This window comes from Plodia interpunctella, chromosome 6, assembly GCF_027563975.2.
Source record: "Plodia interpunctella isolate USDA-ARS_2022_Savannah chromosome 6, ilPloInte3.2, whole genome shotgun sequence".
Lineage (NCBI taxonomy): Eukaryota > Metazoa > Arthropoda > Insecta > Lepidoptera > Pyralidae > Plodia > Plodia interpunctella.
This window is the reverse complement of record NC_071299.1, coordinates 4,972,234-4,992,258: the sequence shown is the minus strand read 5'-3', so window position 1 is coordinate 4,992,258 and position 20,025 is coordinate 4,972,234. Positions and strand designations below refer to the sequence as shown.

The 20,025-nt window shown below is 32.4% G+C and overlaps 1 protein-coding gene across 2 annotated transcripts in view; it reads right to left on the bottom strand.

Annotated features, from left to right (window-relative positions):
* The window catches only part of LOC128670737 (mucin-2-like), a 40,582-nt gene that overhangs the window by 6,920 nt on the left and 13,637 nt on the right, over positions 1–20,025 (bottom strand). For both annotated transcript variants that reach the window (XM_053746682.2, XM_053746683.1), the window contains exon 2: positions 19,156–19,293. The gene's annotated coding sequence lies outside the window, so the exon portion shown is untranslated. The remainder of the gene's footprint in view (positions 1–19,155; positions 19,294–20,025) is intronic.

Sequence of the window (20,025 nt, the reverse complement as noted above, 5' to 3'; positions counted from 1 at the left end):
CTGATCTGAATATTTAGTAATAGCAGATATCACCTGCCTTAGTTATATTCAAGTGAGGAAAACACACTCTATCTTTCACATCTAAGCGTTTTCCCGATTTCTTCCTCAGCCGTTGAGCATCGGAGGCCCGCTATCTAAGTGAGGAAAACATCATGGACCTTTTCATAGTTCTTTGCGCTATTTGAATCTTATTTATCGTACATATCATAAACAAAAACCATTTAAAATATAACTACGTATATACTATATTTTCCTTTAAGAAAATGTGAGAACAAATTGCAGACGCAATCATCCGAGTTGTTGAAATATACAAGATCGCTAATTACTTTTCTGTTTAATAACAAAACCTAACATGTTTTCATTGTTAGCAGTTTCTCTTTCTTTATCGAAAGCAGCTGTAATTACAGGCTGGTTACACGATGTTACCGGTAATATATCTTCATTATGCGTATTGTAGTTCATTACTTCAATGTAATTACTACTTCAAATAAATACCGGCTGGATTCGCGAGTTATGAAATTATGACAAAATTTAAAGTACGTATCTAGAGGTATTATTACTAAGTAATTCGAAATTGATCGACAAAAAGAAAATATCTTTCTGTAAAAAACGTATTAACATGGCACAGTATAATAATTGTCTGTTCTCCAAATAGTCCAATTTCCGAAAACAAAATTTTATGTGGAGCTTGTATGACAGCAAATAAATAGTATTGTCAAAAAGCATTTCTATTATACGTTAATGAGACCGAAAGAATAGTAAATCTCGTAATTAATAAAATTGACAAACTAAAGTGATATTTAATTGTCGTGTCTGATTATTTAAATAGACTCCATACATCTTAATTTTTACATTTATTCCGAATGTATAAGTTCATCCTACTGTCATATGACTTATATTATTATTAAGATATTTGAGTGCATAGTATAAGAAAAATATATACAATGTCAATCGGATATCATCAAATAGTTTTTATCGATGGTTATAAGTTATAAATGAATTAACTAGGCAAGAGATATGGTATAAATATTAATGCATAATTAATAAGAATTTATAAGAGCGAGGACAACACCATACCGTGAGATTCACTGATATTTGTTGGTTACGTAATATTTATTGACATATACACCTTTAAATAGCCATTATACAACTCTTATAAATAACCTACCTACACGTGTATTTGATGTTGTGATAAACGTAGCGATAAGCATAATCTTTATTCGCATTGATGTATAACAGTAATAGTTCATGTATATTAAGCCGTGCTTCATTCAAAATGTTCGTCTTATTGTAAAGTACCATCGCTATGTCATATTTACTGCAATCTTGGAAACCTCTTTTCAAGCAAATTAGCTTTACTTGTAGTTAAATAAAGATTTATTTACAAGTGAAGTAATAAATTTTATGTAACTTGTTAGGTTTATTTGTTGTATTATGTTATGATTCATATGCTGTATCGATTGTGATTCTTATTCTACTATATCGTAAATATGTTATTTGAATTTTGATTATCCATATTTCCATACTGATGTTATAAATGCTGGGCCAATTTTGATGATATTTGGTATAAATAAACTTCAAACATTGTGGCTGGAGCTGCGTGTAAGAGCTAGTATTTAATGTATGTTTAAGCTGAATTAACAATGAAGAAGACCTATGAAGTAACAAAAAAACATATTTAAGTACGTCATTTAAAAATGTTGACTCGCGTAACATAAATACAATTTATCACAAATTTCTTTCAGTCTATTCAAATCGAATTGTCTTGAGTGAAACATTTAATAAAGTGAAGTTTTTCATTAAACTACATGTAGAACAATGGTTGTAAAGACATTTCAATACTCTTGGAGTAACGGGCCGCGCACACGCAGGCAGTCCGTTATGTCATCAAGTGTGCCAGCGAGACGTCCGCGATCGTCCACGACTGCCGACGACCAGTTAAGCCTAGACTAGACATATTTTAATGATGGGATGGGAAAAATTTAATAATTAATGTGAACTCATTGCAAAATTTAGTGTAATGTGAATGATACATTTAAAAAAAATGTGAATTCACTATCAGACAAGTAATACAGTCACAGCCTTCGAATTGCAGTAATATTCTACACGTTGTAAAATTGTAAAATATTATTCCTATAAGTATTGTATATAACTTATTTTCTAAAACAATGTCAGGTGCGTCTATTCGACTATCGAGGGAATATATGTACTCATTTTAAAACTAGCATAATATATGTACTCATTTTATTGTAAAATAATTTACTTTCAGCTTAAATAATTTGACATCTTCACATATTTGTCTAAATACTGCTTAAATATCTATTTATTGAAATTACAATTTTAATTAAATTATTGAACGTACAAAAAGATCGGTCGAAATCAGTTTTTTTTTAAATTTCGAATGAGATATCCAGTATAATAAGATCTATGGACGCATGTGCCAAATACGGTCAACATGACACGAATGGAAGCGTCGCACTTTGAACAGTTTTGAATTGATGATGATGAGTTGACTGATTGATATTTAATTTAATTTTTAGTTAGTTTAATTTTCAAGCCAACAATTTACCAACAGGTTCTTATTGATTGAATGAAATGATATTTAGAAATATAGCTTTGATCTTGAATTGGGGTGTTGATTCTGATGAAATTGGTCATACAAAAGCTGTCCTAGTTGCGTATTAAGCGTTTTCTTTAGAAAAACATAAATTGGCCACGTTAATGATAGAGAAAGAAAGATACAGTTGTTAATTTCCTTCTAAAAATAAACAGACAAGTAGGTATGTTATTAAGGTTTTGAATGCTAAAATGGCAACAAACATTGCTTTATAGGTTGAAGTTGATTTAAAGTAGTTGCTAAATACCGTTCCGCTCCATTTCTAAAATATTACGCTAAATTTTTTTAAATTAATAATGTTACCGACAAAGATATTCTAGATTAACTTAGAATGGAAAATGTTTAGTACAAGTTTGGGATCGCGTACGATGTGATCATGATAACAATAATGTAACTGTTATGACTAACTGATAATATAACACGACAGATAAACAAGTAAACAGAACAGATAAAGAGTCAAAATAAAATAAACTGCAGCAATAATAGAAATTGAAACCTACATCGACATGGTGATTGCTCATTATGTGTATTGCATAAATTATATAACTCTGTGAGACGTATTCACCTCGGAATAAAAGGTCAGGCATTGGTCATCGGAGTACTTTGTGTCGTGGTCTGCAGCGGGTTCGAGTGACAGACGGACAGACAATATCGGTGCGAGACACGAAATCAGCCCAATTTCAGAACCAGATCCCTTCCCTATGATAATCAATATTGTAATGTTATGATACAAATCTGATTATATTCCTATTATCAAAATCGTGATGGGGAAATTGGAATGTGTTATAAAATTATTGTTTGCTATCGATATATATTGATAACTGTTCTGAATGTATAGCTCCAACAGTTAAGTAACATAATGTCAATTATCTTTAGAGGTCCTATATCTATGTTGCTATTGGAGTCTCGTAATGTTGCGACACAGTTAATAAATAAGGAACATGCTAGGTCTAGATAGCATATGCGATTCACGTAACAAAAACATGAACAATGGCTCCTACTCACTAAACAATTAAGTTAATAATTGTGACCTATGTCGACACACGTGGCGAATATTATCTTGGCCATATTAGGATCATTTAACTACTGGTTGTGGATTTAATCCCAGTCTGATTCACGACTCGATTATGCTTATCACTAACGCGTCTTTTCGCCCACACAGTACAATTGTTACCTTTATGGATGCAGTTCTTAAAATCACGTCTCGCGATTTCGCAACTGTTTAGACTTGAGACTGAAATCTTAGTAATTATATCAGTGCACTTGCAAAGGAACGTACCTGCTACGTTGGGTTTACTTGATATATTTTGTAATTCTCCGTGGTGGAACTTTGTGGGTCAGATGTGGACTAGGCAGCAATGTGATTCTCTGTATCCTAATATAGCAGCAGATAATACTATAATCATGCTTCTTGTTACAATATGAATTGAGCATGTGTCATTTCGGATGCGGTCCCAAACTAGATTGATATGATTCACATTTGGCTTCTAGATATTTACTATTTCCATCATTGTATTAAGCATGTACTTTGTTTATATGATCATTTCAAAAATTTAAAGCTGTTCCGAAATTGTTGTTTGGTTTAGTTACAAAAGACTGAGTTTCATAGAGGTCAGGTAAAATCCTTACATATTATAAAATTAGGTCCTCTGCCAGTTCGCGATTAACTCAAAAACTATTGTCCGGACATGCTGTTTTCACCAATAGACAATTTCATTCCTAAGGAAGGTTTGCGTGTATAATTTATTATGTTTTTACCCGAGCGAAGCCGGGACAGCCCACCAGTATTATATAAATACTGGAAATTGATATATTGCATTTATTGTTTTCTATATTCGAACACTACGTACACAGAAAACTAGGACTGCAATCAATCTATCAAGTAAGGACTCACTTATTTTGCTTATTGAAATTTACAGATCAATCAGTCAATCAGTTTCCAATTTTATCACATGATAAGTAAGCAGAGCAGAGGCCATTAACCACATGGTCTGCTAATAGTATGTATCCTGACTGATGAGTCGGCTGTGGCATGCAGGACGAAGGTTGGAAGACGGAATGACGCGTGCACAACCAGATTGTCGTAGTAATGGGGCGTGGGCAAGCGTTGTTGTTGAGGAATCATTGTTAAGCAAGTTATAAGATGCAGCGATATCTCTGAATCGTAGGATCCAAAGCTTGCATTTATAATATTAGTTGGGAAGTTGGGATTGGTATAGGATATGAAATCTACATAGAAAATATCCCTTCAAATTATGGTAAAGTAAGGACAATTAAGAGACTCTCCAAAGAACCGAATTCAATGAAGGTTTATTCCGCTATATGTTATAGGATATGAAATCTACATAGAAAATGTCCCTTCAAATTATGGTAATGTAAGGACAATTAAGAGACTCTCCAAAGAACCGAATTCATTGAAGGTTTATTCCGCTATGTTATAGAATATGAAATCTACATAGAAAATGTCCCTTCAAATTATGGTAATGTAAGGACAATCAAGAGACTCTCCAAAGAACCGAATTCAATGAAGGTTTATTCCGCTATGTTATAGAATATGAAATCTACATAGAAAATGTCCCTTCAAATTATGGTAATGTAAGGACAATTAAGAGACTCTCCAAAGAACCGAATTAAATGAAGGTTTATTCCGCTATATTAACGTTTTACGAATTTTCGATCAGGTCATGTATCCTCACGCGAGTTTATTATTTTTGACTCGTCACAAAAAGTGCACAACGGCACTAAATATTTTTTCATAGTTTTCACACGCTCGTCTCGTGAGTTTGGACCTCGCGTCAGATTTCGCTCATCTCTCGGACGTGGCATCCGGCGACGCCCGCCTCTGTCGCATTCCGAGACTCTTCCGTCGCCGCTCATAGAACTTTTTGTTTGTACCACCTATTACAATGACGAACGTTTTCTTAAGTGGATAATGACTACTTGAGTTATAAAAATGTTCTTCAGTAATCTTAGATGAGGCAATATGACATGATATACTAGTTATGTTCAAATATATGAAAAATTTTAAGAAAAATAAACATTTCCAAAAATGTTCTTAATTATATATCGTACTTATATGTGTACAATTCATGTGAGACATATATTATGTATGTCTTATATTATTGTAAATGGGACAATGCGATGTTGTATGGAAATATAAGTTGTTTATATGTTTACTTTCTTTCAAATTTTCCTATAGTTTGGATGCAAAATTTATTGGATGGATTTAACAAAGGTTAAATTTGGTGAACGGGTAGAAAATAACCTGGAACATTTTATCCCAAAATTTCCACCGGAGTCGAAAAGTTAGCTAACAAGGTTTACTCTTTAGACTTCAGGTGTCACGATTCAGTCAACGGCCCATAGACCTACCCAATACCAAACCAAATCGTTGGATAGATTTATATGCAAGGTAACTTGTACGTGATATGTGGTTGATTGTAGTCAAAGAACGTGTTTTACCTACTTGATATTTACTAACGGTCTTTTCAGGCAATCTGTATGTCTGTTTATGTTGTTGCAAAAAAATGCGTTACGAGAGTGGCATACATAAATGTTACAATTGGCAAAGGATCTTAATTTTCAATGGCTCATTTATTAGGAAAACATTGCAATGAATTTTGTATACATTGCTTAAAGTCAACATGCCTACTAGCTACGTGTTTAGCCCCGCGTTTGGCATTTACATTCTGGTAGCAGTTTCGACAGAAAAGTTCCCATGCGTTTGCCGACGTTATATAATATTGAGCAGAAGACCGCGTTACTGCCACGACATTTAACCTCAACTGGCGTCCTCACTAAGCGGCGGAATGCTGAGCGACGCTATGCGAAAGAAAGCGACATCACAGGCCACACGATTTACGCAATTTCAATCTATGTCTGGTATTGTGGTATCGCGCCGCGTCTTTCTACGTTGTCGTATTTGGCGATCAGCTACAACGCCAGGTTAAAGGGATACTTAATAGCAAAAGTGATGTCTCCGCTCCATGGGAACTACTACCAAAATAATAAATTTATCTTGTATATATATAAATCTTAATATATTTTCAGGTCTTTATTTAACCTAGTTCACCCATATTCTATTTATTTAAATTAACTATTAGTTATTACTATTTTAATAACATTCAATATTTTGTCCTACAAACCACGATAATATATTAAAACAAGAGTTACATTTGCGTAAGTATCTAATTGTGATTGAAGAAATAAAATATGATGATCAATAAAAATTGACAAATTTAACTTCTATAGTTTTAGTATATTCTTTTATGAGGCAAGTACTTTATTATACAATACAATTGAAAACTTCTGAGTATTGAATTATTTATTAAAATATGATATTACAAGAGAGATACAGTACTTATGTCACAGGCAGCTACTTATATTGCTGGATTTTAAAATGATAATAATTTCTAACGATTACATTATTGTAGAGAAATGCGAATAATGTATTACTGTTACTTTATATTGTGGCAATAGCTCAACGTCCTTATTATGGTGGTATTTTATCAAAACAAAATTAGTAGATATCACATAAACAACTTTGTTTCGAAATCGACCGCATTTGTTCCGGCTATTAATTTATTGTGAATTTATGAAATTAATAATTTTAATTTTAGTCAGAAATTAATTATGCAATTTATAAATATGTTAGGTACTTTTGATTAAGTCAAAATATTCTTGTTAAAATTTGCAGTTCCTATTATGGAAGACAATATTTCTAAACATATTATTTAGGAAAACTGGAGTAATCGTAATAGTTGTGACTGGTCGACTTTCAAACACCAACATTAGAATAATTGACCAACTATCAGAATACCAGTTCACCATCATTTTATTTTAATTCGCCATGACGCGTTATGAAGTCAGATCATAGAAATTGTTTCAGGTTGCAACATTGCCAACAGATGCAGCAGAAATAATCTTATGTAACACACGATTGTTTTCTATGTCACATTATATACTGACGCAAAAGCTATAACTTTGGCTATACGTCGTAATTAACATTAATTTTGTCTAACTGCATCATGATATCCACTATCCAGTCTCGTGCGTATATTCTCATGACCTTTTGTTTCGTGGCCGCATGGACGCTAATCTTTTTATTTACTTGCACAGTTCCGTAATGTATTTCCACGTGAACATTTTAATTGAGTAATAGATTACTACGTAATACGTAATTACCACAATTTGTACGTATAATGTGATTGAGAATTCACCGATACGCCGAACTACATAAGCACGATATATTACGTGTTGAGGGAAACAGTTAAAATTGGACAAATTTGCATTTTCATACGATAAAAAATTGAGAATTATTTTCGTATATTCATTCGTGTGAAAGTAGTGAAACTAGTGAATCTCTGAAGCTATATGTAGGCATAACAAGTGTATAAAGAACACCTTATAAAGAAATGTTGAATCCTGATAATTATCAATCCAAGGCCCAATTTGGATTGAAAGTAAAATTTTAACGCTCGAAGGCCTTGGATTAGACGGAGTTGGAACTTGGAACGGAAATGGCTTAATTACTCGGATGCTTGATAATGTTGGTACAACCAGTGATTTCTACAAAAAAGAAGAGTTAGTTCCAATCAATTAGTAGAAAAAATAAAATAAAAGGAGACGGCGGCAATAAATCTGCTGAATAGAAATATGATTACACGAACTAAATTTTTACAACAGGTTTGTTTTATGAAGTTCATATCTTAAAAATTATAAGGAAGTGAGATTTTAGGTAAAATTATTATTTATAAGTAATTATTTTAGTAAACAAATATACAAGCTATTATAGATAAAAGGTAAATTACTGTAGTTTGGATTAGTGGGGAACCTCACGAATGCATGCTTTGTATGAACAGCGATCGCTGTCTTCCGGGATCTAGAAGATAAACGATTCTGATGCACGTCGAGTGATATGTGGCTTGCCACAACATATTCGAATATAATAAATGCATACTCCAATATATAGATCTTTGCATACACTGTATATAAGACAGTTAATGAAGAAAGTTTATTACGCATTCCCATATATTGATACAACAAGTACAAGCTATCAGATAATAGGCAAGTTAACATTTTGTCAAAAGAAAATTTTCTTTATAAAATAATAAAAAAATTCTCAATGATACACTAAGTACCAATATAAATAAAGTGTCAATTCAGTTCAATCAGTTAAAAATATTATATTAAAAATGGCTGTTTCTAATGTGATTCAATGTCTAAAAAGAACAGAATACAAGTATTAAGTATAAATCAAACCCTGCTTTGCAAACTAACAGTTAAGTGTCGTAACAAGTAAATATGTTGATAATATAATAGCTAAGAACATACATCCGATATGTTGGGCGTACCTTCCTCGCCGCTGACTGACTGACAGCTCCCGCACTAGTTATTAACAATGGAGAAAGCAAACCTCACTCAAAACTATGTTGTTGATCTGCTTTTCATCAACGATGACATAAGGTAACTCAACAAACATATTCTCTTACATAATATAATGCATATTTATCTTAAACGTGGATGTAAAAATATTGTAGAAGAAACAAGGTTTTGGTTCATCGAAAAATATTTTCATTTGTTGTTAACGACATAATAAAAATATTAACGGAACAAAAATATGAATTTTCTCATATTAATAATGTATTTAATCATCTTAAAAATACGCCTTCTCGAAACGAAGATGACTCTGAGAATTCTTATGCTTGTGATTATAATGAATGCATTCCAATGAGTCATACATTTGATGCAAAATTAGCGATAAGTGGGTGGTGTGTACGTGCGTGCATCGAATCATTGTTACTGCTAACCAAGGGCGTTAATAAATGTTTTCCATGGTATATTCTAATCTTCAAGGTAAGTTTTCCTAATAACCATACGGAGATTGGAGATTACTCCGAGACGTTCCTACCAATCATTTTAACTTGTATTTTGCAAAGACGTAGAAATCTTTTCACATTATAGATAAAGCGTTGCATTAACATTAATGTGAAGATTTTCGAATACATAAATAGTTTTATTACTAATTTGAAATTGAGAGCCTTTTCATTGTACCATACCATAAAATTATTATGAACATCTTAAAAATAATTCTTAGATACAAATATATATTTTTTAAATATTATAATTATGTGTGCTTTGCTTTTGAGTGCTAGACATAAACAAAATAGATACTTCCTTTTACTGTTATAATGCATTAGGTATTATTTTGCACACTTTAATGGAATTGAAAACAGACCACTATAACTATATTTTTTCTAGCACACGATAATATTATTACATATGTACATTATTCTTATTAAATGTAATTATACATTTTTAATAAAATAATTGCCGAGATTTAGCCAATGTCACTCAAACAAAACATAACGTTCTCACAGGACAGGTTGTGGCAATTTGCTATTAATACAGCGATGACTTTTTTAATTCGTTCGATTAAACCAGGCAATTAAACGGATGATTTGAGTGAATTTACTGTAATGAATAACAAGTATGTGACCTCCACCCAAAGTCGTAGAGGGTTTTCAGGGGTGGCATGTATATGTAATAAGATAATATTATGGACGGTCTTTTTTATGTTGTTAATGAAAATACACGGATGACTATACATTTATTCTATTAGTAACTTTTTCTCGGGCCGATTCGCACTCGTCTTGAAAAAGGTTTACTGTTAAAAGAGACGACGTTTTTCGATTTGCAAACGCAGCAACATCATCTTACATACTTTCGTTACATTAATGGTCATGATCTTTCCTCAAAGTGATAATGGTGCCTAAGTACAAATATTATACAGTAGTCTTGTGTACTGTGTCGATCCGCCCTAGAATAGGACCACTCCATATTCTCCCGTGGATGACGTACGAGGCGACTAAGGGACCCACAGCCTAGGCATCAGCTGCCTAGGCTACAACCGCATTTCCAATGAGATTTGAGAGTGTGCTGTGTATATTAATTTACTTTATTTAATTTATTATATTTTATTTTTAAGGTGTTGATAAATTGTGGCAACCCTAACACAATGCGCGATACAACGCCACGCGAAGCGTCGCGGGACATAGCGGTGTGTTGCGCAAGCGCAACAAACTGCGGCCGCTGGCACTGCTTGCTCGTTTACATGAAACGTGTCAATTACGTAAAACTGTATCAAAAACTGTGTACACCTATATCAAAATTGATATTTAATTTGTTGATTTCGTTGTTTCTAGAAAAAGTGATACAATTGCAGGGTACTAATTAGGATATATAAATTATATTTGTATGAACTTGTGACGATCTAGACTTAAAAATCAGTTCTAGCAACTTTACTTAGGTACTTTATAACATAAATGGACATAAAATTATGTCTCATAAATAGATTGGCCAATTATTTTGGTATAAATGCACTTATTCGAAATATTTAATGGACCGAAGAATCTATTACAGATACATGAGCACAAATTCCATGAACCATAAAGGTGACCAATTCCGCAACATTTAATTGGTGCCATACTCAAGCTAATAACCAATTTCCTTCATATCCATGGACTATGTAATATTATTACGTTACAAAGATTATTAAAAAATTGTAGGATCCAATTTGACATGCTTTTATTATTGATTATACAAGTAAAATATTTACTTAACGTATTTATTCTAAACTTATTTGATAAATTAATTGCATTTATTTAAGTCCTAAATTTTATTCATTATCAATGTCATAAGTAGGCCATATTCATTGATAACTTTCAATAATAGGTTTATATGTAACAGGTGTAATTGTTACAACATTCAAACTATGTGGTCAATTTATTGTAGTGTTATAAAATTGTATTTGTATCGTGTTAGCGGATTCTTATTACCTCACGTACGTTGTGGGAATAATAGTATAAGATCACATTTCACGGTTTCCAAGTTCATGAACATTGAACAGTGTCTGTTAAAATTATTGTGTTTTGAGAATATCAAATTCATGTCGGCATATCTTCGTCAATAAAATCATCAAAACGAATTGATTTGAAAGTTGAATTTATTATTTATATATTTATTATATATATGAATTTTTATTGCTAGAAATATTAGAATAAATGGCGAATCAAACATTTCTTCCCTGTTTGTGTTTTGATGGCGATAAACTTAACTATAGTTTAAGTAAATGTTGGGCATCAAGGATATTTGACCATCTGAAGTGCTAAGTAAAATGTCAACTCTAATAACTTATCCAATGAAAAACATACTTTTTTATTTTATTTTCAGAAATAATTTGGATTTATATCAAAATACATTTTGTATTGTTAATTGCTTACCTATTTGGTAGACAGAAAGAAAGAAAATATTTATTTGCCAAAAACATGAGTACAAATATACAAATTGATGTCAAAATGAATTAAACCTACATGTTTTACCGAATGTAGGTATGCAAATATAAATAAATAAAGAGGAGCATGCTATCCACTACAAATCCAAAACAAAAAAAAAAGAATTATAATGTATACTAGCACTAAATTCTATCCGAGTCTATCATTAAATAAATCATTTAAAGTATAATAACATTTATCAGTTAATAAAGACTTGAGGTGCTTTTTAAATAGATTTAAATTTAAGCTTTTATATTGATTTGGCATTTTGTTGTAAATTTTCGGTGCCATACATACTATGCTATTACCATTATAATTCTTCGGAATATAAGAATGAAATATAAATTATGCAGTGAGATCTTGGACTAACATTTGAAGGGGCCTGTCGAAAACTCGATACGCGTATTGACACTGGCCCTGATATTTGAACCGTCTAAGGCTTGGTTACTGGACTAATTTGTTAAACCGATATATGATATTTAACACTTAACACTTATTTATGAAACGTAGAATTAAATAAACACTTTGTATATAAAGTTTGTTGTTATAATTTGTACATACTTTTGGTTCACAAAATTATATTTTAATTCAAGCATAGAATGCATTTTTGCCAAATAAAGCTTTTCTCTATTTCTTTCTTTAAGCGACCGGCTTTGATATTTGCCCTTTGAACAGGGAAAGTATTCCAGACTGGTATGTTTGAGAAAGTTGACGATACTTTATTATTTCATTGATTACATTATACCATTAAAAGTTATTTTAAGTAACTTAAATAGTAATTTATTAAAAAGCAAGAAATACCTCATAATATGTTTTCAATTCGAGATGGATATTAATGATTAGAAATAAATTACATTGTTAAAATAATTTATGTTATCGTCATTGCTTGAGAGTTTATTAAGTGAAAATTGCAACTAAATGGAAATAACGCTTGCCCAATATAAATGTCAAACAAATGTTAAAATAGTCTCATATCACACGGTCTTGTAGTAAAATATATAAAATACAGAAATACACTACTATAGTATTTATTACAGTAGCAGATTAAAGGCATACTTAACTTACTTTGTTCAAAATGTTAACATTGTATTTAAAACGTACGATGTACGTTTTAAACACACAAAATATAGTTGATATTTGTTGGAACACGACATAGTATTACGTATGTTTATACCTTACGGGATTGACAAAGTTGTGAGCTGCAAAATCTGAAGCTACTAAAATGTATCATAATTGAACAGTAAACCAATAGCACATATTATATAACACTTCCAGTGCCAATAGACTTTATACACGTAGATAAAATAAAATTGATTTAGACTCCCATCGCTGTTTTGCTTAGCTCAGCCACAAGGCTGGTACTGACATTCACTTTACGAATGATGCTAAAGAAAAAATTACATGACAACAAGCTTGGCTCTGAGACCCAAATAGTTACTATTATTTCTACACTTTAACTTTCATCAGATAAAAAAAAAGCAAGGAGTTGAAAAAATTAAAAAAAAAAAAAAATACGTTTCCTAAGTCAGTTACATTTCTATTCTCTCTATAAACATGGTGTCGTCGATTGTTGTAATAATTTCTCGTAGCGATCTCGGTTAATGGCGCCGTTTCGCCCTTGACATTTGTGAACACTCCGGTCGTTTGGGATCGCACAGCTTTAGGACCTCAAAACTTAATACATTTTAATAACTAAGTTAAGAAATTGACAAATTGCATTTATATGGTTACAATAAAGCAAACATTTCAAACAGTCATAATCATAAATATGGGAGACTATTGTTACTTAAGTACTATTTTTCCTTTTTCTTCTAGTATCTCTCTGTTACTGGAGGTTGGAGCTTCGCAAACTCTTCTCTGTTCATCGTCAAACAAAATTATTTTTATTCCTATTCACTCTCTTACCGTTTTAGCATTATTATGTAGGTATGTTTGTAACGCGATAACTTTCGAACCGTAGGTCCGATATTGATGAAATTTAAAAGGTATGTAGAATCTGCCAATAGAATTTTTAAGTTCATGGGGCAATAAAATCGGTTATGCCGTTTTTGAAATATTCACAATTTTGTAAAAATGTATAGTGTTCGCGAGGTCTAAGTTCGCGGCGAACAACTAGTTACTTGTAATCACATTTAAATGTCAGTATCCTGAGCATGGCGCTATTAACTTGTACAAGATCATAATATTTATTCAATTTCTAAAGATGAGCTTCAATATATAATATAATTATATTCCAGGTAATAAATACAGTAAATAAGAAAATGTTTATACATGACTTTATTATCTATATTAATTAATCTTAACGATATTTATCATAGGTTTTACCTGCAGTTTTGCTATCAGGTAAGTTAACAATATAATCAAAGATGTTTTGCTGCAAAATAATGCTTGCAGGATGTTTTGCATTAAAGCAATGAATAATAACAGAGAGCGGAAGTCAGGCAAAAAATTAGGCTCGTTTGCCTACTTTGCAACATTTTTTTTCTAAATAGGTATATAGAACAAACAACTTTTCCACAAGTAGAGTGAGGACAATGGTACAACGGTAGCGGTACAAGGCATCAAGGGCATGTACGAGCTCTGGCGCGGCGCCCACTACTCTACCTGTCAGTCACACCTCACACCTGTTTATAGGGAAAAACAAAAGTTTGTTAACAAATTGCGTACTTAATTTTCTTTACATTGATATTTGGTGAAAAGATTATAATTTATTGGCATTAAGAGAAAGGAAAAAATACTTAGATTGTGAATATTTAAAAACTGTGCAACTTCTTCATAGTCGTATTCCTCATGGCTGAGGATCGTGCTCATTACGTGCAATGAAACACACACAACAACTTTCTTGGCATTATTAATGGAGTGGTTTGCCATTGCCTTCTCCATTTTACACACAAGTAAATAATAAACTAATAATCAATCAGTGTGCAGGTTTTCCTTCACCGGAAGCAAGTGGTGGTCGATGAAAATGAGTCAGATTTGTATACAAACTCATGTGGCACGAGTAGGATTCGAGCCTGGGACCTTTCGATCCACAGGCGGGCGTCTTAACCATCACACCACCACCGCTTCTCAACACCTATTCTATTAATTTACAGAAATGAATCCGCAACATGCGTCGTCAATAAAAAGACCGTCCCGGCCACGTGGTCCAGCTTCCTGTGTCCAACAGATCGAACGACATGAACTATTTTTTCCTGTCGGGTCGATTAATCGGACTGCAAAAACTTATATTTGTCACATGCTTTATCAATATTGAACATTTGAAATAAACGCAACATAGGACTTAATAAAAATGTCCACACTGTAAGGCTATGGAAATTCTCTGACCCAATTGAATTTTATCGAAATTATTTAATTTTAGCTAGTTTGTAAATAATGAGAGAAAAATTAAACCACTGATATTCTCATATAGGAACCAATTGTTGTGGTCGTTTAGTGAAAACATTTTAGTTTCATTTAAATGCTCATATTAATTTAAATATTTGAATTAGGAGAGTACCATGCATGAAATTATACACAAAGTATTGCATAAATATTATCATAATTATTCATACCAACACACTTGTGCAGTAAGAATCGTAGGCAACATAAACTTAATTTAAAATTCTAGTAAAGTAAACTCTGTAATTAGATAAGAAATACATTAAATCTATGGAGCGATTAATTCTGTAATCCACTTTAGAATTACAAAATGGACAATGTTTGTTACTACCCCACCTCTACATGTTTCACGTTTCTGTGTATCAGTGTGCCTGTAATTAGTTTGTAGCTTTTTGAGCAATTACTATAATATAAAATTCGACGTGAAAATGTGCCAGTAATTTTTAAGGGTAAGCACCGTGAAATTTGACGTTGACTTTAACTAGCGCGCCGCTGACGTTTAGACAAAATGGCGTACTTTATGTATTTTTGCGGAAATTTAAGTTAACGTCAACAGTGCAACCCACCTTTCTTTGAAATGCGCCGTTATGTTATATGTCTAGAAATGGCGTACGCCTTACGTTGACGTTACTGTAACCGTAATTGTAAGACCTCTGCAACACTGTTATTTTATTTCGTAGATCTAACATCTTAGATAGAGGTCAAACGCACTCAAAGTTATAATTAAAAAAAAAACTTTGAAAAATATTTCCGTATTTCAGATCTACTATCAGAAAGCTGTCAGTTAAATTTATATTTCATGAAATGAGTCACTTTCGAATCCCAGAGAAAGCTATTCGGGCTAAAGTAAGTAGGTAAGTAAACCTTGCAAAGTGATCGATGTACATATTGGGGATACTCTTGATATTATGTGTGTACATCTCAATTTAGCCTCTATTACCACTACATACAGCGTACATCGCGCTCTTGACGATTTGATAAAAACATGATGAACATTTTAGAGTGACTAGTGCAAAAAGAAGTAATTTGACAGCTAGTCTAGTTTCCTGTGTAATAAAATCAATGCAGAGTTTATACTTATTGTATTGTAAACCAGTTTTGTCAGCATGTAGGTATGTCATGTATATCAACAAAAATAAACAGTATTTATTATTGAGTTTGATTAATGAAAAAAAAACTTGATTATAATATGTCATAGAGAACTGGTTTGAATAATATTTGAAATTACACACTACTGTTTAGGTTCCATTGTAAAGCGAACATAAAATTATTTAAAAGCAAACATGTACATGATTGCCTTTTATACCCGAGCAATTCATTACTTCAAAATTCACGTCCAGTAAAATTACTCCAATACATTTTGAGCACAATAGAAGAACAGTATATTTACCAAGATTCTTGCTCAATGCGAATCGGGGTAGTTACACAAGTAAGGCCAATCGTTGATCAAAAATCATTAAGTTGTCCTCTATGCTGCATTATATGTACCTAGCAGGTCTTAACCATTGAAATTTAAAGGTATAGAAATGGCATCTGCAGTTTACAAACTTATTTAGCAAGGTGAGGGCGTCGCTGATGATAAAATTAATTTTGAATTTCATAAGGACATTAATAGTCAAGAATGCTGTAGGGTCAATTTGCCTGTCATTCTTCTTCATGTTGAATTTAAACACGAATGACAGGCAACAGGCAAGGTGTGCAATGAGATATCGTAATAATTGATAAGTAAAAATTAGAGTAGTTTAATTACGAAATAGAATTAACAATGAAAACACAAAATTACATTAATTTAAACTAAAATGTATTTAACTTAATACTTATAAATTCAAAATATCTAAAGAAGTCCCTCTAGGCAAGGTTCCCATCACACAGGCAGCATTCCCGCGCTGAATTGCAGTAGGAATTCGATGTGCGAGAAAGTTACCCAAGCGTGGGTCACCTGTTGCCTCCCTTAGCCTTTTGATAAGCTACAAATGAATATATTATAAAGTAGGATCGTGCAATCCAACGTGCGCAACAATCTCTATGCCCCTTCTATCTAACTCTAAATAAATCCGATTTCGGTTACCGTAACTATAGTTTTGAATATCTTCGGGTGTCATTAGCGACCGCCACAATGCGCGTGATTGATGATTGATGAAGATCGATCATATTGCAATCACAAATTTCTTGCAATATGCTAGAATTAACATTTGGTGTCTTCTTCATATAATTCTATAAGTTCAAGCATAATTGCAAAACTTATGTTGCAATGACAAATTAAATTACCGACGCAGTTCAAGTTTAAATAGTAATACTTTAATTAACATTTAATCATTTCTCTGTCAATTTATTTATTAATAGTAGCCATTCCTTTGTCACATGTCAGCAGTAGGACACTGCTATGTCCTACTACTGGAAAAAAGTAGAAAAAAATCTGATTCCTACGTTGAAGGACCTACGTTGAAGGAAAAAGAAAATTGCATTTAAATAAACGTTTGGGAAAATAAATTACTGGAACAATTTATATATACAACAATTTGTATATTATATTTATATATAAATATGACAGAGAGCAGTGGGTTAATATGGGCAAAAAACTTGAGTACTTATCTTCTTTGATTTATAATTATGTCTTCAAGCGTAATTAAAACCTAACTGTCAATTAGTCAATATATAATTATTTTATTATCATACGTCATTGGTCGCCAATGTTATATTTAGAATGGTGGCGCCAGCGCAGCACTACCGCATATCAATTAATATAATGTACATATATATATTTAGTGGTATTCATATGTTGTCAATTTGTATTCTTTTATATGGTATCAATAAATTGAATAAGGATGAAATATGAAAACGTACTAATAATTCTTCGCCAAAAGCAAAGCCAATATATATATATATTGATTGATATTACTGTGCTGACGAATGACGACTGAGCAATAGCTGAAGAGTTGACGACATTTATTTCGCTACTGGATTTTCCATTGTGTAAGTATGGTATGCGTCATAAAGTAACGAATCTAAAAGCCTTCAAATCGTAAGAGAATACCCGATAACTGGTAACCGTTGAATAAATTCATGACTTTCCGCAGGTTTGTAATCGCAAACGGTCGACAACTACGAACTCTCACCAGATGTAATATCAATTTGTCCACTGGCCTTGACACAGAAGTATTAGAGTTTCTCTCGCCAAATGAGGGCACAGCTTTTTGTTCATAACAATCATAACCAAAGAAGACACGCTCGGGAAAACCTAGTTGTGATGGATGTCTTCGCAACATTCTTGTTACACATTTAGTTCATACTAGATCTACTTTATTTGTGGTTTATGTCTTATATTTTGGATACGAACGTATGATAACTAATATTATTTTGTCGATTAGTATTAGTAGTATTTAAAATATTTTAAAAGTTTTTAAATAATTTTTCAATAAATTTGTCACAAAACAATATATTTGATTGCAGCATATCCTCACAGGAAATCATAAATATAATTCCGCCATTTTTTTTGCTACGCCTACGCCTACAACCAAACCCATATGGTTCAACAACTAAATATTATTATTATTCATCAAATATTCAGGAAGGGAACGCTTTTGCTTAGCAGTGGGACGCTACTATTATTCTATGATTGTACAAAAATATTTATAGATGCCACTGCCACTTGGCAAACCTGCGCAGAAAACGCAAAGAACGCTATCACAGTTAACGTTAATGTCAAAGTTGACGGGTGCAACGCACCCTTAAAGTGGCAGTAGCATCTATATATATTTTTACCCACTTTAAAAGAAAAGAAAAGAAAAGGTATAGAATGGAAATTAAAAAGGGCAGTGCACTAACCTTAACCGGTGTTGTAAAAGAGTGGTGCCGGCGTGAAGGCTAGTCGGTGGCAGCGAGGTAGACCAGCATCATGGTCGACGGACGCCGCGGCGCCTCATGCCAGACCCGCTAACTACAGTGCACCCCTCGATACATGACCTGAAGAAAAACAAATAAATTTCGGATAAGTAATTGCAAGTAATACTAGCTTTATTTTTGCGACAGGTACAGGGACCAAACTAATTTTGGAATCTTTACATTTTTAGTCCCAGGTAAAAAAAAAATCATTATAATTATACAGGTATATATGGATTATTATTAGAGTATGGATGTTTATTGATCGCTATCATAACTTTAATTAAGTGGTAAGTACTTGGCGATGTGTTGACTAGTACATTATTTCTTCTATTTACATTACGATATTTGCCAACCACACCAATGCGAAAATAGTATTATCCAATGGCCAATCATAAAAAAATGATCATTATAACTACTTGTTGATGAAGTCGTACATAATAAGTTTTCGTTTCTGGGTTGTTTTTGTCATTATCGTAGCAAGTGAAGGTGAACGGGGATAGGCTCGTCAACGTAATGTAAAAACAGTTTTCCGGACTTTCAGCCATTAGAACTCATTGATATCTTTCATAGTAGACTGGACACCGATCATAAATTATTATATCTGTGAGTATGGTCTGCACAATTCTAAAACCAAGTTGGAAAAGATACACAATTAATTTGTTCTCGTTGTCTGTCTGTCTCTATGTATGATAGTAGTACGTATCTATGTACGATGTGGATAGATCTTTAAAACTACACACGACTTTTTGATGAGTTTTTTTTTTATTATTATTTATATTTATTAATAGATTTAATAGAATGTTTAGGTGCATA